Source organism: Pseudophryne corroboree, chromosome 8, assembly GCF_028390025.1.
Source record: "Pseudophryne corroboree isolate aPseCor3 chromosome 8, aPseCor3.hap2, whole genome shotgun sequence".
Taxonomy (NCBI): Eukaryota; Metazoa; Chordata; class Amphibia; order Anura; family Myobatrachidae; genus Pseudophryne; species Pseudophryne corroboree.
In genome coordinates this window covers 208582879-208607741 of record NC_086451.1, presented here as the reverse complement: position 1 = coordinate 208607741, position 24863 = coordinate 208582879, and the positions used below count along the sequence as shown (strand labels likewise).

The following is a 24863-nucleotide window of genomic DNA, read 5'->3' as shown; positions in this document are numbered from 1 at the left end:
GGAGCACCCTCACGGCCACAAGCAGCTCACTCTCGGAGCTGCAGGAAGGCTGGACGGAGCTTACAGCAGAAGCCCCGTCATAGCCGCACTTCTACAGGACTCAGGTATGCTGGGGGAGACAGGGCGGTCAGTTCACGCTGCCACCCCGCTGTGTGGGGGGAACGCGCTGACTTCTATGCACCGTCGCCTGCCCCGCCAGAGCCGCCCGCCGCCGATCAGAGCCGCCGGCCACCACTCACAGCAGCCACATAGCTCCCTGCACCGCAGACCGGACCCCAGCCGCAGCTCATAGCCGCCGCTTCTTGGCTTCGGGCGCCCGCTTTGCACCCGCAGCTCCCCGGCTGCTGATAGACACAGGGAGCAGTGCGGGGGGAAAGTCTGCAGCCGTTGTATTTCCAGACCGCGGACAGCGCTCACTGCTGCCGCGGTCTGTTCCCATACCAGGCAGCGCAGCTGCAGGGGGGTGGGGAGAGTATGCCCATACAGCGGAATATTATAGCAAAGCTGCATGGGTTTAAAGGGAGATTGCAAATAGGCTGTTAAGCCTATATTAACAGGTTGTTAGGGGTTATACATGTACCTAGGTACATAATTATACCCTGGAATGTTACTATGGCTGTAAGCATGGCATGGGGGCCATTTTAACCATGCTTCCTGTTTCTCCTTCCAGAACGTTCCTGTCCTACAACACTACTCCACCGGATGGCGCAGGGGTGTTAGTGGGAATTTTGGATCAGGTTTCTTATAGTACTGGCCTCGTGCACTGCACTTCGGCCATATATAGACACACCTTAGTAACAATTTTACTGAGTCATGCGAGCCGTCTGTCTTGTCTATTTGTGTTGTCTGTCTGCATAATGAGTAAGGCACCAGCAAAAACAAAAAAGCAGTTTCACTGCAATGTCTGTAAGAGTGTGTTACCGGATGGTTCTACCACATGTACAGTATGTTTTGTAAATTCAGCTACAAATACGATTTCTACTCCGATTTCTAATCCGATTTCATCCCCGGATCCTCAATGGGCGATATTAGCGGATATAATGGCTGGGTTGCAATCAGAATTGGCCGCCGCTCGCTACGAGCGGGAGGCGGCAAGATCTGAGTCTCGGGTGAGACCGCCACAGTTACCAGAAGGTTTTCAGCCTTTGCCAAGGTCCAAGTCCACTTCGGGTAGAAAGGATAATTTTCATTTATCTTATAATTTACCAGTTTCTGCTATGTTGCATTCTGACGATTCTATGCCAGATCTCACTGCGCAAGATGAGCATGAGGAAGGCGAATTAGACCAGCAGTCAGATAGTGAGGATATTGACAGCCCAGGCATTGATAATCTTATCAGGGTGGTGCGTCAGTCTCTGAAGTTTACAGAGACTGAAGAACCTCTGACAAATGATGAGGGAGTATTTACTAAACAACAGAGATCTCTAGTGTGTTTTCCTTTTTTGGAATCTCTTAATAAGATGTTAATAGAGACACGGAAGAATCCAGATAAACGGTTTTCTATACCTCGCCGATTTATGTCTAGTTAACCGTTTCCAGAGTCTGACATCTACATGGGAGAATCCGCCAATGGTGGATTCGTCTGTGTCAAAACTTACTAAAAAATTAACCATTCCAGTACCAACTGCTACTACGCTTAAAGACCCTTCAGAGCGTAAGCTATCAGCTATGCTAACTAAGGTGCTAATTGTATGGATAACGGAACTCAAGTCCACCCTACAGGACGACCACCTTATACTTCTTGCTGATCAAATCTGTGAAGCTGCTGATTATCTTTGTACAGCTTTTACTGAAGTCTGTCAGGTCAGTTCTCGCCTTTCATCGTCACTAGTTACGGCACGACGAGCACTCTGGCTGCGTTCTTGGCAGGCGGAGGCAGAGGTCAAGAGAGGAATAGAAGCGTTACCTTACGGTGGCGAGAAGTTGTTTGGTCCTGAATTGGACAAATGGATTTCTGAGGCCACGTGGGGGAAGTCTGTTTTCCTACCATTGCCTCCAATGGTACCTAGACGGAAATACTCTGGACCAGCGTTCAAATCCTTTAGACCTCAGCCCTTTCGAGGCCGTGGTAGAGGAACAACCACACCTGGTAGAAGAGGTAGAGGACGTGGTTTTCAACAAACCACCACCAGTCGTCAGGATGCTAAGGTCACCGACAAGCCAGTGGCATGACGGGCTCCCAGCCCATCTCGGATCTCCAGTTGTGAGGGCACGCCTTCAGACGTTCCATTTGGCGTGGTTCCAGACATCCACAGATGGGTGGATCCGCACTTTAGTGTTAAAAGGTTACAAAATAGAGTTCGACTGTCTCCCACCTGTGTGGTTTTTCAAGACAGGACTGCCTGTGTCGGAAGACAAGAAGGCAGTTCTGCAAATTGCCATTCAGTCTCTGCTGGATTCAGCAGTTTTGATTCCGGTCCCTGTTAATTAACAAGGTCAGGGTTATTATTCCAGTCTTTTTATAGTACCAAAGCCGGATGGCTCGGTTAGACCAATATTGAACTTAAAGGGTCTCAATCAGTACGTCACTTACTACAGATTCAAGATGGAATCCCTGCGGTCAGTAATTGCAGGTATAGAGCCACAGGAATTCATGATTGCGCTGTATCTCAAGGATGCGTACTTACACATTCCAATTTGGCCACCGCATCAGAGGTACTTACGGTTTGCGGTACGGCAAAACCATTACCAATTTCAGGCTCTACCGTTTGGCCTCTCGTCAGCGCCTCGGGTATTCACCAAAGTGATGTCTGTGATGATAGCTCATCTCAGATCCCTGGGAGTGATAATAGTCCCGTACTTGGATGATCTACTCATCAAAGCTCCGTCTCAACAGATGCTCCTCCAACATGCTTTGCTAACATACAATGTGCTAGTTCAGCACGGTTGGATTGTCAACTTCAAGAAATCAAATCTTGATTCCGTCTCATCGACTTCAATTCCTAGGAATGATTCTCGATACGGTGAATCAAAGAATTTACCTACCAGAAAGGAACGTGCAGAGTATTCGTCATCTGGTACAGTTAGTGCTCAAGCCGCGCACAGTCTCGGTACATTTGTGCATTCAACTGTTAGGGAAAATGGTGGTGGCTTTCGAAGCGCTTCAGTTCGGAAAATTTCACTCGCGTCCTTTTCAACTGGATGTGCTCGCACAGTGGTCAGGCTCGTATCTGCAGATTCACCAGATGGTGCGGTTGTCTCCACGGGCCAGAGTATCTCTACTCTGGTGGCTCAAAGTACACAGTCTCACCGCAGGGAAACGGTTCGGCGTCTGGAATTGGATAATTCTAACGACGGACGCGAGTCTCAGAGGTTGGGGAGCTGTGGTCCAGGGTCTCTGGGCGGATCACGAAAGATTGCTGTCTATAAATGTCCTGGAACTCCGTGCAATTTACAATGTGCTACGACAAGCAGTGCACATGCTCCGGTCTCAGACTGTCCAGGAGCAGTCAGACAACGCGACGGCAGTCGCGTACATCAACAAACAAGGAGGAACGAGAAGCCGCATGGCCATGCGGGAAGTAGCTCGAATCCTCAATTGGGCCGAGCATCACCAAGTGATATTGTCGGCAGTGTTCATTCCGGGTGTGGACAACTGGGAGGCGGATGATCTCAGCCGTCTGGATTTTCATCCAGGAGAATGGGCATTAAATCCAGAAGTGTTTCACATGTTGGTCCAGAGGTGGGGTTATCCACAAGTGGACCTGATGGCATCTCGCCACAATCACCAAACACCCCAGTATGTGTCCAGAACACGAGATCCAAAGGCAGTGGCAGTGGATGCTCACACGATCGCGTGGCCGTACAGCCTCGTGTATCTGTTTCCACCGTTTCCACTGCTCCCTCTGTTGCTAAAACGGATCAAACGAGAGTCCACCACAGTCATACTAGTGGCGCCTCATTGGCCTCGGAGAGCATGGTTCTCGGATCTCCGCGGACTACTCGCAGACGATCCTTGGCCGCTCCCGCTACGTCCGGACCTGTTACAACAGGGTCCGTTCCTTTACCCCGATTTAGCGCGGCTGCGTTTGACGGGGTGGCTGTTGAGACCGCCCTCTTAAGAAGAGAGGGCATTCCGGAATCGGTTATACCAACCATGTTACATGCTAGGAAGCCAGTTACGGCAGCTCATTATCACAGAATTTGGCATGCCTATATAGGTTGGTGTGAAGCTCGGAAGTTTCCGACATCATCTTTCAAGTTATCCCGTCTTTTGTTATTTCTATAGACGGGGTTGGATGGAGGACTGCGTTTATCTACACTAAAGGTGCAGGTCTCTGCCTTGTCAATTTACTTTCAAAGGCGTTTGGCTCTTTTGCCGACTGTACACACATTCCTGCAAGGTGTCCTCAGAGTACAACCTCCATTTATACCACCTACAGCGCCATAGGACTTGAATCTGGTTTTTTATTTTTTTACAGTCTTCATAATTTAAACCCTTACAACAAGTGGATGTTAAGTTTCTCACTTGGAAAACAGTTTTTCTCCTAGCCTTAGCTTCAGCAAGGCGTGTTTCAAATATGGGTGCCTTGTCATGCAAGCCACCGTATTTGGTGTTTCATGATGACAGAGCGGAACTTCGGACGAATCCCGCTTTCCTGCCAAAGGTAGTGTCATCTTTTCACATCAATCAACCAATAGTAGTTCCTGTGTTATCAGAAGATTCAGGAACTTTGGATGTGGTACGTGCACAACGCGTTTATCTAGCCCGAACGTCTACAGTTCATAAGACGGATACATTGTTTGTTCTCTATGATGCTGCCAAGATGGGTTGGCCAGCTTCTAAGCAGACCTTATCCAGATGGATTAAACTGACCATACATCAGGCTTACCTTCATGCTAGGCTACAGCCGCCTACATCAGTTTCAGCTCATTCCACGTGTTCTGTGTGAACTTCATGGGCAGCTGGTCGTGGGGCTTCTACGACGCAGCTTTGCCGTGCGGCTATAAGGTCATCAGTGCACACGTTTGTGCGCTTTTACAAGTTTGATACGTTTGCGGCATCAGCATATAGCTTTGGCCGCCTAGTGTTACAGGTGCCAAACAGCTCTCCCGCCCAAGGGGGAAACTTTGGTACGTCCCAAGAGTACTCCAGTGACCCCTAGTGGATGAAAAAGAAAATAGGATTTTGGTACTTACCAGATAAATCCTTTTCTTTGAATCCATAGGGGGCACTGGACGCCCACCCAGAGCAGTTTTACCTGTCTTGTGGTAAGTTCAGTGGATCTTATGGTAACACATTCTCACCGACGTGTACAAATGTTCAAGCTATATCGGTTATGGTGTCAACTGTTTAGTTGTCAGTTACGTTATGTATCAACTTTATTGTTGTCCGTTATGTTATAATGTTATATGTAATTCTCCATTGTCATCCTCTCTATCGCTCCTGTTCGGCTCAGTAAAAAACACTGAGGTATTCTGGGAGTATGGAGGGGAGGAGAGTTACTTAATTTAAATATTCAGTGCCTGTCCTGCTAAAGCCGTCCATATCCCAAGAGTACTCCAGTGCCCCCTATGGATTCAAAGAAAAGGATTTATCTGGTAAGTACCAAAATCCTATTATTGCTGTACATTCTGTTATACAAAGGTGTCCACATACTCCTACTCTCAATTTGACCTCATTCGGAGCACCATGGACTTTGCGACTTTGTCATGCAATACCACTTTTTCTTAAAATATTCGTCTCAATGTGCTATACTAATCCTAAATACTGTACTTAGGACCTAATTGTACACAAACCCGATGGATTGTGTACATCTCCGATGTTTTGAAATTTGTAAGGATCTGTACTGCACATGTGCAGATCTCTGTCTGCGACAACTGTCTCAGTGTCCTCTGAGCTGTAGCATGATTGACATGTGGCAGTTTGGGGGTGGGGAAGGGTCGTTCCCCCTAAGCTGTAGCTTGATTGACATGCTGCGGCTGTTTGAGGGCAGGGAAGGGTCGGGTACGGCCAGCTTTCCAGAAAATGGGGGCATATGTTACTCAGATGACCAATGTTCAAGCAGAGGAATCTGGTGCTGCATCTTTAAACACAGAAGCAGATCAGAGAATCCGTCAGGAGATGTCTATTGTCTTGCGGCATTAATATATTACTGCACACCAGGTGTTTACAAAGACGCAGCACCTGTGCAAATCAGTACATCTCTGAATCAGGCCCTTTGTATGCTATTAGCGACTTAAGGCCTGTTTCCGATTTGTACACTAAAGCCTACACAGCTGCGATTTTTCCGGTCACAGACTTTGGAAACAATGCAGGTGAAGCATGTGCCCAGAAATGAATTAAGCAGAACACCACTGGAGCCATCGCAAATTCTCAGGAACTGCATACACATACGCCGCATTGGCGCAAATCCGAGGAAACAGAGCCCTTAAGTGAGTCTACGTCTCGCAGAGTGGACGTGAGAGCTGCAACACTAGTGCCATGTTTTCTGTATCCGCAATCGCAGATGTCAGCAAAGACACCCTTCAAACAGTTGTAACATTATTTTGTTTTTGCCGCCACTCCGTTACCCCCCGCCAGGCCCGCCATCAAGGGGGGACGGTGGGGACTCCAGTCCCGGGGCCTGGCTGAGAGGGGTCCCGGGTGGCAGCAATCAGCATCAGTGTGTATTCTTTCTATTCAGCTGGCCGTGAGACAATCGGGGCTCACGGACGCTCACGGCCGGCTGAATAGAAAAAATACACTCTGCTGCTCTGTGTACCCCCGTGGCTGCCTGCCCTGCCGGTGCGCACCGCGCAGGCAGCTAGCCTGTACCGGCGATCCTCATTGCTGCCACCCGGGCCCCCTCTGGTAAGCTTTAGGGGGAGCTACAGGTCGGGGGTGGGGGAGCTCTTCCAAGTTTGTCAGTCTCGGGCCCTATAATTTCTGATGGCAGCCCTCCCCCCGCATATGGTTCCTGACAATCATTCTGTGAATAAGTCCTCACTGTGAGCTACATTACAAAATTACCATGGCGCATGCACAGTGTGACCTCAGAACACGCGCAGTGTATGAGGGCACATCTGTATATGCACAGTATGAAATAAATACTACATAGTTACAAAAGATGTTCTTAATTGAATGTCTCCTATCTTACTGTGGAGTTTTATTTTGACAGTTATATCTGTTCTGTTAAAATATTAGTAATCTGTTAATAAAATTATGTGGTTTGATACGTAAAATTGATTTATGCAAAAAAAACATAATGAAATACAGAATTATACACATGTAAGGGGGCGCACGTACACGATCAGTAGACCATTATGACAACCACTTAGCATTTAACAGACATCGAACATAACGTTAACATAATTTGTTATACTTCTTATCCATCTGGCGTTTGACCATAACCATTGTAAAATACATAAGGTCTTTTATTTCTCAGTAATCAGATATTAGCTTAAACATGAGAACCTAAATATGTGAACTATAGCATAAGTCATAATTCATTTTACTTATTGCTCTTCTATGAAGCCCTTTTACCTTTTTATATGATGCTGCATTCTTTTGAGCAAGTAGGTACAACACTGATGTCGGCAGAATTTGGTATAGATATGTCCTCGCACATCATTGCTGTAGTCGTGCCAAACAGCCCCTCTGCGCACCAGGTTCCGTGAGACTGTGCTAGTGTTGGGCGCCTTTTGCCGAAAATGCATCTTATTCGCAACACAATGTAACTAGGACACAGGAGGACACTGCTCTGATTACTTTGAAATATAACACCTATATATCTGTGTGCCACTGAGTCTCTGAATCTGTACATGAAGTGCTAGTGCATAGATGGAGCCAGCATTAGGAGGGCATGTGGTGCCATTTGGAGGATACAGGGGTGCCTCCAGGTAAGCTAGCTCTCAATCTGGATAAGTTTTGTATGTGCCATTATCATGTGGCCGTACATTAAGCATTGTATGACCCATAGTGGATATTATTATTATTATTATTATTATTATGCTGTATGAGTTTGGGGAGTGGTACCCCCCAGGTCTGGTGTGACTGGGCTACCTTGGGGTAGCACGCCATATTATTTATTTAGCACTTATGTAACACTCCTATTTTTCAACTAATATTACTCTTTTGAGTATTTTATTAACACCCTTATTTTTGTAGCACTTTCTAACCCATAGCTTCTGCTTCTTTCTTAACACATATTAACACTTCAGTATCTCAATGGTGTGCTGCCCTAGGGTGGTCGGGCCTGAGCCGACTTTGTGGGGTCCAAGCCCTGGACTTATGCTTAGTTAGGGACCTCCAGTAATAGAGCAGCCGTGAAGTGGCCTGGAGGCTTATCATATCTTTTGCAAAACATATGTAACGAAGAGCTCTAAATTTCCTATTATTACATAGTATATAGCTCTTCTTACTAACAGCCAGCAGAGTGAGTGGGAAAAATCCCTTTTGTTTTTCTTGTCATGAAGTGCTACAATGTAGCAGCTGCAGCTTTTTTTCCAATACAAGTTTCGTTGTGCTCAGTATACAGACTCAGGGGGTTGATTCCGACTTGATCATAGCTGTGCTAAATTTAGCACAGCTACGATCAGGATCACAGACATGCGAGGAGACGCCCAGCACAGGGCTAGCCCGCCCCGCATGTCAGTCCCTGCCCCGTCGCTGAAGTACAAAAGCATCGCACAGCGGCGATGCTTTTGTACTTCAGGAGTAGCTCCCAGCCAGCGTAGCTTTTGGGTGCTGGCCAGGAGCTACTTGTCGCTGCCCGGCTCGCAGCAGCTGCGTGTGACGTCGCGCAGCCGATGAGGCCCGCCCCCCCGTACGGTCCAGCCACGCCTGCGTTGGCCGGACCGCGCCCACAAATCGGCGGCTAAACGCCCCCTCCCGCCCAGCGACCACTATCACTAGGCAACAACAGCCGTCGGTGCGCCGGCGCATATGCAGTTCTGACCTGATCGCTGGGAAGAACTGCAGCGAGCGTTCATATATCACTGCCCAATAAACTATGTTGCAAACAGGCGCTAGGCACAATAGATAAATTGTACACGTCACAACATGGTTCGTACACTTATAACCCAGAAATGATAGCCGAAGAATTTAGGTCTTTCTGCAGCTGGGTACACTGGTATTCCACAGGGAATAATATCGGGGGGTAGAGTTGGATCTTGATCCGAGGCACCAACAGGCTAAAGCTTTGACTCCTCAATAGCCCCGCCTCCAGGCACTGGAGCTCAGTTTGTAAGTTGGTGCCTGCAGTGCAGGTCACTAACAGGTGGGGCTGCGCTAGGCAAAAGAGCTTTTTAGAAGACTTCAAAGGGCCGCAGCACTTTCTATGTCTTGCTGTACTGCATACTCCCGCGGCCGGGTTACCGGCCGCTGGAGTATGCAGCACACCACCGCTGCCGCTCTCCAGGATCGCATGGCTGCACTAAAAGGAGGAGGTAAGAGGGTCCCCCTGGTGGGACTCGCCGGCAAATCGCGATCCGGTCGCGGTCCCAGGAGACAGACCGCGCTGCTGGTGTGGACACTGTGTCGCACAGGGACCCCACTATATCCACCAGGGCAAGGAGCACAGGTCGGATTTATTAAAATCCGTTTATAAAAGGCTCCACAGTACCCGGTGGTGAAGTCCAGCAGAGGGGGTAAGGCGCTGACCTGTAGCCCCTCCCCCTGCTCCGGGCACCATCTACTGCTGGTGTTCCCGCCCTGGAGCTGCAGTTCTCTCTCCCTCACTCCCTGACAGATTTTGACCCCATTACATAGCTGGGCTGATCTCCAGGACTGCTCGGCACTGTCTCGTCTGTAAATACGCCTGTATCATCAGCGCTGTGCATTTACAGACACTTAAGTATTCTAAATGTCATTTTAGACAGTGTTAGTTAAGAACAAGTGTACTGCTATCTAGAGATGAGCGGGTTCGGTTCCTCGGAATCCGAACCCGCCCGAACTTCAGCTTTTTTTACACGGATCCGAGCGACTCGGATCTTCCCGCCTTGCTCGGTTAACCCGAGCGCGCCCGAACGTCATCATGACGCTGTCGGATTCTCGCGAGGCTCGGATTCTATCGCGAGACTCGGATTCTATATAAGGAGCCGCGCGTCGCCGCCATTTTCACACGTGCATTGAGATTGATAGGGAGAGGACGTGGCTGGCGTCCTCTCCATTTAGATTAGAAGAGAGAGAGTGAGATTGAGACAGAGACACTTGATTTACTGGAGCTTAGGAGTACTAGAGAGTGCAGAGTTTACTAGTGACTGACCACTGACCAGTGACCACCAGTGCAGTTTTATTTAATATAATCCGTTCTCTGCCTGAAAAAAACGATACACAGTGACTCAGTCACATACCATATCTGTGCTCAGCCCAGTGTGCTGCATCATCTATGTATAATATCTGACTGTGCTCACACAGCTTAATTGTGGGGGAGACTGGGGAGCAGTTATAGGTTATAGCAGGAGCCAGGAGTACATACATATTATTAAAATTAAACAGTGCACACTTTTGCTGCAGGAGTGCCACTGCCAGTGTGACTGACCAGTGACCTGACCACACTGACCACCAGTATAGTATACTATATTGTGATTGCCTGAAAAAGTTAAACACTCGTCGTGTGACTTGTGTGGTGTTTTTTTATTCTATAAAAAACTCATTCTGCTGACAGACAGTGTCCAGCAGGTCCGTCATTATATAATATATACCTGTCCGGCTGCAGTAGTGATATATATATATTTTTTATATCATTATTTATCATCCAGTCGCAGCAGACACAGTACGGTAGTTCACGGCTGTAGTTACCTCTGTGTCGGCACTCGGCAGTCCATCCATAATTGTATACCACCTACCCGTGGGTTTTTTTTTCTTTCTTCTTTATACATACTACATCTCATTATCATCCAGTCTATATTAGCAGCAGACACAGTACAGTACGATAGTCCACGGCTGTAGCTACCTCTGTGTCGGCACTCGGCAGTCCATCCATAATTGTATACCACCTACCCGTGGTTTTTTTTTTCTTCTTTATACATACTACATCTCATTATCATCCAGTCTATATTAGCAGCAGACAGTACAGTACGGTAGTCCACGGCTGTAGCTACCTCTGTGTCGGCACTCGGCAGTCCATCCATAATTGTATACCACCTACCCGTGGTTTTTTTTTCTTTCTTCTTTATACATACTACATCTCATTATCAACCAGTCTATATTAGCAGCAGACACAGTACAGTACGGTAGTCCACGGCTGTAGCTACCTCTGTGTCGGCACTCGGCAGTCCGTCCATAATTGTATACCACCTACCCGTGGTTTTTTTTTCTTTCTTCTTTATACATACTACATCTCAGTATCATCCAGTCTATATTAGCAGCAGACACAGTACAGTACGGTAGTCCACGGCTGTAGCTACCTCTGTGTCGGCACTCGGCAGTCCGTCCATAATTGTATACCACCTACCCGTGTTTTTTTTTTCTTTCTTCTTTATACATACTACATCTCATTATCATCCAGTCTATATTAGCAGCAGACACAGTACAGTACGGTAGTCCACGGCTGTAGCTACCTCTGTGTCGGCACTCGGCAGTCCATCCATAATTGTATACCACCTACCCGTGGTTTTTTTTTCTTTCTTCTTTATACATACTACATCTCATTATCATCCAGTCTATATTAGCAGCAGACACAGTACAGTACGGTAGTCCACGGCTGTAGCTACCTCTGTGTCGGCACTCGGCAGTCCATCCATAATTGTATACCACCTACCCGTGGTTTTTTTTTCTTTCTTCTTTATACATACTACATCTCATTATCAACCAGTCTATATTAGCAGCAGACACAGTACAGTACGGTAGTCCACGGCTGTAGCTACCTCTGTGTCGGCACTCGGCAGTCCGTCCATAATTGTATACCACCTACCCGTGGTTTTTTTTTCTTTCTTCTTTATACATACTACATCTCATTATCATCCAGTCTATATTAGCAGCAGACACAGTACAGTACGGTAGTCCACGGCTGTAGCTACCTCTGTGTCGGCACTCGGCAGTCCATCCATAATTGTATACCACCTACCCGTGGTTTTTTTTTTCTTCTTTATACATACTACATCTCATTATCATCCAGTCTATATTAGCAGCAGACACAGTACAGTACGGTAGTCCACGGCTGTAGCTACCTCTGTGTCGGCACTCGGCAGTCCGTCCATAATTGTATACCACCTACCCGTGGTTTTTTTTTCTTTCTTCTTTATACATACTACATCTCATTATCATCCAGTCTATATTAGCAGCAGACACAGTACAGTACGGTAGTCCACGGCTGTAGCTACCTCTGTGTCGGCACTCGGCAGTCCATCCATAATTGTATACCACCTACCCGTGGTTTTTTTTTCTTTCTTCTTTATACATACTACATCTCATTATCAACCAGTCTATATTAGCAGCAGACACAGTACAGTACGGTAGTCCACGGCTGTAGCTACCTCTGTGTCGGCACTCGGCAGTCCATCAATAATTGTATACTAGTATCCATCCATCTCCATTGTTTACCTGAGGTGCCTTTTAGTTGTGCCTATTAAAATATGGAGAACAAAAATGTTGAGGTTCCAAAATTAGGGAAAGATCAAGATCCACTTCCACCTCGTGCTGAAGCTGCTGCCACTAGTCATGGCCGAGACGATGAAATGCCAGCAACGTCGTCTGCCAAGGCCGATGCCCAATGTCATAGTACAGAGCATGTCAAATCCAAAACACCAAATATCAGTAAAAAAAGGACTCCAAAACCTAAAATAAAATTGTCGGAGGAGAAGCGTAAACTTGCCAATATGCCATTTACCACACGGAGTGGCAAGGAACGGCTGAGGCCCTGGCCTATGTTCATGGCTAGTGGTTCAGCTTCACATGAGGATGGAAGCACTCAGCCTCTCGCTAGAAAACTGAAAAGACTCAAGCTGGCAAAAGCACCGCAAAGAACTGTGCGTTCTTCGAAATCCCAAATCCACAAGGAGAGTCCAATTGTGTCGGTTGCGATGCCTGACCTTCCCAACACTGGACGTGAAGAGCATGCGCCTTCCACCATTTGCACGCCCCCTGCAAGTGCTGGAAGGAGCACCCGCAGTCCAGTTCCTGATAGTCAGATTGAAGATGTCAGTGTTGAAGTACACCAGGATGAGGAGGATATGGGTGTTGCTGGCGCTGGGGAGGAAATTGACAAGGAGGATTCTGATGGTGAGGTGGTTTGTTTAAGTCAGGCACCCGGGGAGACACCTGTTGTCCGTGGGAGGAATATGGCCGTTGACATGCCTGGTGAAAATACCAAAAAAATCAGCTCTTCGGTGTGGAAGTATTTCACCAGAAATGCGGGCAACATTTGTCAAGCCGTGTGTTCCCTTTGTCAAGCTGTAATAAGTAGGGGTAAGGACGTTAACCACCTCGAAACATCCTCCCTTATACGTCACCTGCAGCGCATTCATAATAAGTCAGTGACAAGTTCAAAAACTTTGTCCGACAGCGGAAGCAGTCCACTGACCATTAAATCCCTTCCTCTTGTAACCAAGCTCACGCAAACCACCCCACCAACTCCCTCAGTGTCAATTTCCTCCTTCCCCAGGAATGCCAATAGTCCTGCAGGCCATGTCACTGGCAATTCTGACGAGTCCTCTCCTGCCTGGGATTCCTCCGATGCATCCTTGCGTGTAACGCCTACTGCTGCTGGCGCTGCTGTTGTTGCTGCTGGGAGTCGATGGTCATCCCAGAGGGGAAGTCGTAAGCCCACTTGTACTACTTCCAGTAAGCAATTGACTGTCCAACAGTCCTTTGCGAGGAAGATGAAATATCACAGCAGTCATCCTGCTGCAAAGCGGATAACTGAGGCCTTGACAACTATGTTGGTGTTAGACGTGCGTCCGGTATCCGCCGTTAGTTCACAGGGAACTAGACAATTTATTGAGGCAGTGTGCCCCCGTTACCAAATACCATCTAGGTTCCACTTCTCTTGGCAGGCGATACCGAGAATGTACACGGACGTCAGAAAAAGACTCACCAGTGTCCTAAAAAATGCAGTTGTACCCAATGTCCACTTAACCACGGACATGTGGACAAGTGGAGCAGGGCAGGGTCAGGACTATATGACTGTGACAGCCCACTGGGTAGATGTATGGACTCCCGCCGCAAGAACAGCAGCGGCGGCACCAGTAGCAGTATCTCGCAAACGCCAACTCTTTCCTAGGCAGGCTACGCTTTGTATCACCGCTTTCCAGAATACGCACACAGCTGAAAACCTCTTACGGCCACTGAGGAAGATCATCGCGGAATGGCTTACCCCAATTGGACTCTCCTGTGGATTTGTGGCATCGGACAACGCCAGCAATATTGTGTGTGCATTAAATATGGGCAAATTCCAGCACGTCCCATGTTTTGCACATACCTTGAATTTGGTGGTGCAGAATTTTTAAAAAAACGACAGGGGCGTGCAAGAGATGCTGTCGGTGGCCAGAAGAATTGCGGGACACTTTCGGCGTACAGGCACCACGTACAGAAGACTGGAGCACCACCAAAAACTACTGAACCTGCCCTGCCATCATCTGAAGCATGAAGTGGTAACGAGGTGGAATTCAACCCTCTATATGCTTCAGAGGTTGGAGGAGCAGCAAAAGGCCATTCAAGCCTATACAATTGAGCACGATATAGGAGGTGGAATGCACCTGTCTCAAGTGCAGTGGAGAATGATTTCAACGTTGTGCAAGGTTCTGATGCCCTTTGAACTTGCCACACGTGAAGTCAGTTCAGACACTGCCAGCCTGAGTCAGGTCATTCCCCTCATCAGGCTTTTGCAGAAGAAGCTGGAGACATTGAAGGAGGAGCTAACACGGAGCGATTCCGCTAGGCATGTGGGACTTGTGGATGGAGCCCTTAATTCGCTTAACAAGGATTCATGGGTGGTCAATCTGTTGAAATCAGAGCACTACATTTTGGCCACCGTGCTCGATCCTAGATTTAAAACCTACCTTGGATCTCTCTTTCCGGCAGACACAAGTCTGCTGGGGTTGAAAGACCTGCTGGTGAGAAAATTGTCAAGTCAAGCGGAACGCGACCTGTCAACATCTCCTCCTTCACATTCTCCCGCAACTGGGGGTGCGAGGAAAAGGCTCAGAATTCCGAGCCCACCCGCTGGCGGTGATGCAGGGCAGTCTGGAGCGACTGCTGATGCTGACATCTGGTCCGGACTGAAGGACCTGACAACGATTACGGACATGTCGTCTACTGTCACTGCATATGATTCTCTCAACATTGAAAGAATGGTGGAGGATTATATGAGTGACCGCATCCAAGTAGGCACGTCACACAGTCCGTACTTATACTGGCAGGAAAAAGAGGCAATTTGGAGGCCCTTGCACAAACTGGCTTTATTCTACCTAAGTTGCCCTCCCACAAGTGTGTACTCCGAAAGAGTGTTTAGTGCCGCCGCTCACCTTGTCAGCAATCGGCGTACGAGGTTACATCCAGAAAATGTGGAGAAGATGATGTTCATTTTCATTAAAATGAATTATAATCAATTCCTCCGCGGAGACATTGACCAGCAGCAATTGCCTCCACAAAGTACACAGGGAGCTGAGATGGTGGATTCCAGTGGGGACGAATTGATAATCTGTGAGGAGGGGGATGTACACGGTGATATATATCGGAGGATGATGATGAGGTGGACATCTTGCCTCTGTAGAGCCAGTTTGTGCAAGGAGAGATTAATTGCTTCTTTTTTGGGGGGGGTCCAAACCAACCCGTCATATCAGTCACAGTCGTGTGGCAGACCCTGTCACTGAAATGATGGGTTGGTTAAAGTGTGCATGTCCTGTTTTGTTTATACAACATAAGGGTGGGTGGGAGGGCCCAAGGACAATTCCATCTTGCACCTCTTTTTTCTTTTATTTTTCTTTGCGTCATGTGATGTTTGGGGAGGGTTTTTTGGAAGGGACATCCTGCGTGACACTGCAGTGCCACTCCTAGATGGGCCCGGTCTTTGTGTCGGCCACTAGGGTCGCTTATCTTACTCACACAGTCAGCTACCTCATTGCGCCTCTTTTTTTCTTTGCGTCATGTGCTGTTTGGGGAGGGTTTTTTGGAAGGGACATCCTGCGTGACACTGCAGTGCCACTCCTAGATGGGCCCGGTGTTTGTGTCGGCCACTAGGGTCGCTTATCTTACTCACACAGTCAGCTACCTCATTGCGCCTCTTTTTCTTTGCGTCATGTGCTGTTTGGGGAGGGTTTTTTGGAAGGGACATCCTGCGTGACACTGCAGTGCCACTCCTAGATGGGCCCGGTGTTTGTGTCGGCCACTAGGGTCGCTTATCTTACTCACACAGCTACCTCATTGCGCCTCTTTTTTTCTTTGCGTCATGTGCTGTTTGGGGAGGGTTTTTTGGAAGGGACATCCTGCGTGACACTGCAGTGCCACTCCTAGATGGGCCCGGTCTTTGTGTCGGCCACTAGGGTCGCTTATCTTACTCACACAGCGACCTCGGTGCAAATTTTAGGACTAAAAATAATATTGTGAGGTGTGAGGTATTCAGAATAGACTGAAATTGAGTGGAAATTATGGTTTTTGAGGTTAATAATACTTTGGGATCAAAATGACCCCCAAATTCTATGATTTAAGCTGTTTTTTAGGGTTTTTTGAAAAAAACACCCAAATCCAAAACACACCCGAATCCGACAAAAAAAATTCGGTGAGGTTTTGCCAAAACGCGGTCGAACCCAAAACACGGCCGCGGAACCGAACCCAAAACCAAAACACAAAACCCGAAAAATTTCCGGCGCTCATCTCTACTGCTATCTGAATATTTAGTACAAGTATTTTGTGATATACATCCATTGTTTACTGTGCATTGTTATATCTGTACATATACATACATATGTATATGTAATTTACTAGTCCAGTGCAGTTTTATTGTTTATATGTAATAATTCCTGCATTGTATCTGTGACTGAGTGTGCCTGTAGTTGCTGTGTGGATTCCATTCTTGTGTATCACACGTTTTGCTATCACTATATTCTGTACCCTGGGGGCTAGGTGCGTCAGGGTCTCATATAATATATAGTGCTACACAGGGTATACTCTTTTGTATTTCTCACTGTGTTTTTCTGTCACCCGACACCGCTTAAATCCTCTGTTTGTGCTCTGTGTTTACTGTCACATAACACAGGGGATTATTTGCTGGTTTTCTGTTTGTCTGGCTATATTGTACTGTTACGCCCTAAGGCTACATCCCATACAATGTCTGCTACACAGGGCAGGACTCCGCGGACGCTTCTGCATCATACAGTGTTGTCTCCAAGGATTCACCAGTGGGAGAAGTGTTGGCTGCTGGTTCAGGCACTGGGTGTCATACATATCCCAGTCTGCCTGCGGCCAATCAGGACCCACCTTTGGCAGCGTTTTCAAATATACTGACTACGTTTGTAACACGTCTTTCGTCCCCTGTGGGACCTCCTGTGCCATTGCAGTCACATATTGTCCCTGTAGTTAATCTGCCATGGGCAGATACTCTGTCTACCCAGTTACAGCAATTAAATCAGTCTTTGGTTAGACAAAAGTCCACCCTACGCCCTTCTGGGGCCAAGGGGTCAACTAAGCGGGCCAATTTTTCCTCACAATCCACTAATATTTCGGATAATTCTTCCGATGAGGATGGGGAATATACTGATCCGTCAGGCACTGATACAGTTGCTTCTGATGAGGAATCTACAACCCAGGTTGATGTTCCTGACCTTGTGGAGGCTATCAAGCTGACTCTCCAAATTGGTGATGACATTGAGCCCTTGCTACGTCTAAGAAACCTGATAAGTTTAAACGTCAGAAGGTTGCTAAAGTAATTTCTCTTACGTCCTAGAGGATACTGGGGACTCCGTAAGGACCATGGGGATAGACGGGCTCCGCAGGAGACATGGGCACTTTAAGAAAGACTTTAGGTATGGGTGTGCACTGGCTCCTCCCTCTATGCCCCTCCTCCAGACCTCAGTTTGATACTGTGCCCAGAGGAGACTGGGTGCATTACAGGGAGCTCTCCTGAGTTTCCTGTCAGAAAGTATTTTAGTTAGGTTTTTTATTTTCAGGGAGCATGCTGGCAACAGACTCCCTGCATCGAGGGACTGAGGAGAGAGAAACAGACCTACTTCTGTGAGTTTCAAGGCTCTGTTTCTTAGGCTACTGGACACCATTAGCTCCAGAGGGATTGGTACTCTGGTCTCACCCTCGCCGTCCGTCCCAGAGCCGCGCCGCCGTCCTCCTCGCAGAGCCAGAAGATAGAAGCCAGGTGAGTATGAGAAGAAAAGAAGACTTCAGAGGCGGCAGAAGACTTCTTGATCTTCACAGAGGTAACGCACAGCAGTAAAGCTGTGCGCCATTGCTCCCATACACCTCACACACGACGGTCACTGTAAGGGCGCAGGGGGAGCGCCCTGGGCCGCATATAAATCTCTCCTTTGGCAAAAATACATATATACATGTACAGCTGGGCACTGTACATGTATATAAAGAGCCCCCGCCAGTTTTTTAAGATTTTTGAGCGGGACAGAAGCCCGCCACCGAGGGGGCGGGGCTTCTCCCTCAGCACTCACCAGCGCCATTTTCTCCACAGCACAGTGCTGAGAGGAAGCTCCCCAGACTCTCCCCTGCTTACTCACGGTGACAGAGGGTTTTCAAGAGGGGGGGGGGGGGGGGCACATAATTGGCGCATATACATATAAAAGGCGCTGCTGGGTAAACATTTTGTGTTTCTCCTGGGTCATATAGCGCTGGGGTGTGTGCTGGCATACTCTCTATCTGACTCTCCAAAGGGCCTGGTGGGGAAACTGTCTTCAGATAAGAGTTTCCCTGTGTGTGTGGTGTGTCGGTACGCGTGTGTCGACATGTCTGAGGTAGGAGGTTCGCCTAGGGAGGAGGGGGAGCATATGAATGTGAGGTCTCCGTCGGCAGTGCCTACACCTGACTGGATGGATATGTGGAATGTTTTAAGTGCTAATGTAAATTTATTGCACAAAAGATTAGACAAAGCTGAAGCTAGGGAACAGTCAGGGAGTCAACCCATGTCTGTCCCTATGTCGCCGGGACCTTCGGGGTCTCAAAAGCGCCCACTATCCCAAATAGGAGACACAGATACCAACACGGATTCTGACTCCAGTGTCGACTACGATAATGCAAAGTTACAGCCAACAGTGGCTAAATGTATTCGTTATATGATTATTGCAATAAAAGAGGTTTTGCATATCACAGAGGAACCCCCTGTCCCTGACACGAGGATACACATGTATAAGGGAAAGAAACCTGAGGTAACTTTTCCCTCCTCACATGAGTTGAACGAATTATGTGAAAAAGCTTGGGAATCTCCAGACAAAAAACTGCAGGTTCCCAAAAGGATTCTTATGGCGTATCCTTTCCCGCCAACGGACAGGATACGGTGGGGATCCTCCCCTAGGGTAGACAAAGCATTGACACGCTTATCAAAAAAGATAGCGCTGCCATCCCAAGATACGGCTACCCTCAAGGATCCTGCTGACCGCAAGCAGGAGGTTACCTTGAAGTCCATTTACACACATTCTGGTACGTTACTCAGACCGGCAATTGCGTCGGCCTGGGTTTGTAGCGCTGTAGTAGCATGGACAGATTTCTTATCAGCGGAAATTGAGACCCTAGATAAGGGTACCATTTTATTGACCCTAGGGCATATAAGAGATGCTGTCTTATATATGAGAGATGCTCAAAGAGACATTAGTCTACTGGGTTCCAGAATAAATGCTATGTCTGTTTCTGCTAGGCGAGTCTTATGGACCCGGCAGTAGACAGGTGATGCCGACTCAAAGAGGCATATGGAGGTTTTGCCTTACAAGGGTGAGGAATTGTTTGGGGAAGGTCTCTCGGACCTCGTCTCCACAGCTACGGCAGGTAAATCAAATTTCTCTATCGTCCTAGTGGATGCTGGGGTTCCTGAAAGGACCATGGGGAATAGCGGCTCCGCAGGAGACAGGGCACAAAAAGTAAAGCTTTTTCCGATCAGGTGGTGTGCACTGGCTCCTCCCCCTATGACCCTCCTCCAGACTTCAGTTAGATTTTTGTGCCCGGCCGAGAAGGGTGCAATCTAGGTGGCTCTCCTAAAGAGCTGCTTAGAAAAAGTTTAGCTAGGTTTTTTATTTTACAGTGATTCCTGCTGGCAACAGGATCACTGCAGCGAGGGACTGAGGGGAGAAGGAGTCAACTCACCTGCGTGCAGGATGGATTGGCTTCTTGGCTACTGGACATCAAGCTCCAGAGGGACGATCACAGGTACAGCCTGGATGGTCACCGGAGCCACGCCGCCGGCCCCCTTGCAGATGCTGAAGACAGAAGAGGTCCAGAATCGGCGGCTGAAGACTCCTGCAGTCTTCAAAAGGTCATTTTCCTCTCAGCACACTTCACACGGCAGTCACTGAGGGTGCAGGGCGCTGGGAGGGGGGCGCCCTGGGAGGCAAAATGATTACCTATAAAGGCTAAAAATACCTCACATATAGCCCTAGAGGCTATATGGAGATATTTAACCCCTGCCTAATTTTTCTAAATAGCGGGAGACGAGCCCGCCAGAAAAGGGGCGGGGCCTATCTCCTCAGCACACGGCGCCATTTCCTCTCACAGCTCCGCTGGTCAGGACGGCTCCCAAGTCTCTCCCCTGCACTGCACTACAGAAACAGGGTAAAACAGAGAGGGGGGGGGCACATTTATGGCGATATTTTGATATAACAAAGCAGCTATAAGGGAGCACTTAGTATAAGGCTATCCCTGATATATATATAGCGCTTTTGGTGTGTGCTGGCAAACTCTCCCTCTGTCTCCCCAAAGGGCTAGTGGGTCCTGTCTTCGTTAGGAGCATTCCCTGTGTGTCTGCTGTGTGTCGGTACGTGTGTGTCGACATGTATGAGGACGATATTGGTGTGGAGGCGGAGCAATTGCCAAATATGAGGATGTCACCCCCTAGGGAGTCGACACCGGAATGGATGCCTTTATTTATGGAACTACGGGATAGTGTCAACACGCTAAAGCAGTCGTTTGACGACATGAGGCGGCCGGACAATCAATTAGTGCCTGTCCAGGCGACTCAAACACCGTCAGGGGCTGTGAAACGCCCTTTGCCTCAGTCGGTCGACACAGACCCAGACACAGGCGATGACTCCAGTGGTGACGGTGACGAATCAACCGTATTTTCCAGTAGGGCCACACGTTATATGATTTTGGCAATGAAGGAGGCGTTACATTTAGCTGATACTACAGGTACCACTAAACAGGGTATTATGTGGGGTATGAAAAAACTACCTATAGTTTTTCCTGAATCAGAAGAATTAAATGACGTGTGTAATGAAGCGTGGGTTGCCCCTGATAAAAAGCTGATAATTTCAAAGAAATTATTGGCATTATACCCTTTCCCGCCAGAGGTTAGGGAGCGCTGGGAAACACCTCCTAGGGTGGACAAGGCGCTAACACGCTTATCGAAACAAGTGGCGTTACCCTCTCCTGAGACGGCCGCACTTAAAGATCCATCAGATAGGAGGATGGAAAATATCCAAAAAAGTATATACACACATGCAGGTGTTATACTACGACCAGCTGTAGCGACTGCCTGGATGGGCAGTGCTGGGGTAGTTTGGTCAGAGTCCCTGATTGAAAATATTGATACCCTGGACAGGGACAATATTTTACTGTCGTTAGAACAAATAAAGGATGCATTTCTTTATATGCGTGATGCACAGAGGGATATCTGCACACTGGCATCACGGGTAAGTGCTATGTCCATTTCGGCCAGAAGAGCTTTATGGACGCGACAGTGGACAGGCGATGCGGATTCAAAACGGCATATGGAAGTTTTGCCGTATAAAGGGGAGGAGTTATTTGGAGTCGGTCTATCAGATTTGGTGGCCACGGCTACAGCCGGGAAATCCACCTTTCTACCTCAAGTCACTCCCCCACAGAAAAAGGCACCGACTTTTCAACCGCAGCCCTTTCGTTCCTTTAAAAATAAGAGAGCAAAGGGCTATTCATATCTGCCACGAGGCAAAGGTCGAGGGAAGAGACAGCAACACGCAGCTCCTTCCCAGGAACAGAAGCCCTCCCCGGCTTCTACAAAAGCCTCAGCATGACGCTGGGGCTTCTCAAGCGGACTCGGGGACGGTGGGCGGTCGTCTCAAAAATTACAGCGCGCAGTGGGCTCACTCGCAGGTAGATCCCTGGATCCTGCAGATAATATCTCAAGGGTACAGGTTGGAATTAGAGACGGATCCACCTCGCCGTTTCCTGAAGTCTGCTTTACCAACGTCCCCCTCCGAAAGGGAGACGGTTTTGGAAGCCATTCACAAGCTGTACTCTCAGCAGGTGATAGTCAAGGTACCTCTTCTACAACAAGGGAAGGGGTATTATTCCACTCTTTTTGTGGTACCGAAGCCGGATGGCTCGGTAAGGCCTATTCTAAATCTGAAGTCCTTGAACCTGTACATAAAGAAGTTCAAGTTCAAAATGGAGTCACTCAGAGCAGTGATAGCGAACCTGGAAGAGGGGGACTTTATGGTATCCTTGGACATCAAGGATGCGTATCTCCACGTTCCAATTTACCCCTCACACCAGGGGTACCTCAGGTTCGTTGTACAAAACTGTCACTATCAGTTTCAGACGCTGCCGTTCGGATTGTCCACGGCACCTCGGATCTTTACAAAGGTAATGGCCGAGATGATGATTCTTCTTCGAAGAAAAGGCGTATTAATTATCCCATACTTGGACGATCTCCTAATAAGGGCGAGGTCCAGAGAACAGCTAGAGATGGGATTAGCACTGTCTCAAGAAGAGCTAAAACAGCACGGGTGGATTCTGAATATTCCAAAATCCCAGTTAATGCCGACAACTCGTCTGCTGTTCCTAGGGATGATTCTGGACACGGTTCAGAAAAAGGTTTTTCTCCCGGAGGAAAAAGCCAAGGAGTTATCCGAGCTTGTCAGGAACCTCCTAAAACCAGGAAAGGTGTCTGTACATCAATGCACAAGAGTCCTGGGAAAAATGGTGGCTTCTTACGAAGCAATTCCATTCGGCAGATTCCACGCAAGAATTTTCCAAAGGGATCTGTTGGACAAATGGTCAGGGTCGCATCTTCAGATGCACCTACGGATAACCCTGTCTCCAAGGACAAGGGTGTCTCTTCTGTGGTGGTTGCAGAGTCCTCATCTATTGGAGGGCCGCAGATTCGGCATACAGGATTGGATCCTGGTGACCACGGACGCCAGCCTGAGAGGCTGGGGAGCAGTCACACAAGGAAGAAACTTCCAGGGAGTATGGACGAGCCTGGAAACGTCTCTTCACATAAACATTCTGGAACTAAGAGCAATATACAATGCTCTAAGCCAGGCAGAACCTCTGCTTCAGGGAAAACCGGTGTTGATCCAGTCGGACAACATCACGGCAGTCGCCCATGTGAACAGACAGGGCGGCACAAGAAGCAGGAGTGCAATGGCAGAAGCTGCAAGGATTCTTCGCTGGGCAGAGAATCATGTGATAGCACTGTCAGCAGTGTTCATCCCGGGAGTGGACAACTGGGAAGCAGACTTCCTCAGCAGACACGATCTTCACCCGGGAGAGTGGGGACTTCATCCAGAAGTCTTCCACATGCTGGTAACCCGTTGGGAAAGACCAATGGTGGACATGATGGCGTCTCGCCTCAACAAAAAACTGGACAGGTATTGCGCCAGGTCAAGAGATCCGCAGGCAATAGCTGTGGACGCGCTGGTAACGCCTTGGGTGTACCAGTCGGTGTATGTGTTTCCTCCTCTGCCTCTCATACCAAAAGTATTGAGAATTATACGGCAAAGAGGCGTAAGAACGATACTAGTGGTTCCGGATTGGCCAAGAAGGACTTGGTACCCGGAACTTCAAGAGATGATCACGGAAGATCCGTGGCCTCTACCTCTAAGGAGGGACTTGCTTCAGCAGGGTCCCTGTCTGTTTCAAGACTTACCGCGGCTGCGTTTGACGGCATGGCGGTTGAACGCCGGATCCTAATGGAAAAAGGCATGCCGGAAGAAGTCATTCCTACTTTGATTAAAGCAAGGAAAGAAGTAACCGTGCAACATTATCACCGAATTTGGCGAAAATATGTTGCGTGGTGCGAAGATCGGAGTGCTCCGACGGAGGAATTTCAACTGGGTCGATTCCTACATTTCCTGCAATCAGGATTGTCTATGGGTCTCAAATTGGGATCTATTAAGGTTCAAATTTCGGCCCTGTCGATTTTCTTTCAAAAAGAATTGGCTTCAGTCCCTGAAGTCCAGACCTTTGTTAAGGGAGTGCTGCATATACAGCCCCCTGTGGTGCCTCCAGTGGCACCGTGGGATCTCAATGTAGTTTTGGATTTTCTAAAATCTCATTGGTTTGAACCACTAAATAAGGTGGATTTGAAATATCTCACTTGGAAAGTGACCATGCTTCTAGCCCTGGCTTCTGCCAGGAGAGTGTCAGAATTGGCAGCTTTATCTTACAAAAGCCCATATCTGATTTTCCATTCGGACAGGGCAGAACTGCGGACTCGTCCGCATTTTCTCCCTAAGGTGGTGTCAGCATTTCATCTGAACCAGCCTATTGTAGTGCCTGCGGCTACAAGTGACTTGGAGGACTCCAAGTTACTGGACGTTGTCAGAGCATTAAAAATATATATTGCAAGAACAGCTGGAGTCAGAAAATCTGACTCGTTGTTTATATTGTATGCACCCAACAAGATGGGTGCTCCTGCGTCTAAGCAGACGATTGCTCGTTGGATCTGTAGCACAATCCAACTGGCACATTCTGTGGCAGGCCTGCCACAGCCTAAATCTGTAAAGGCCCACTCCACAAGGAAGGTGGGCTCATCTTGGGCGGCTGCCCGAGGGGTCTCGGCATTACAACTTTGCCG

The 24863-nt window shown here is 48.2% G+C and overlaps 1 protein-coding gene across 4 annotated transcripts in view; it reads left to right on the top strand.

Annotated features, from left to right (window-relative positions):
- EDA2R (ectodysplasin A2 receptor) overlaps nt 1–24863 on the top strand; it is a 272056-nt gene that overhangs the window by 164734 nt on the left and 82459 nt on the right. The window lies entirely within an intron of this gene.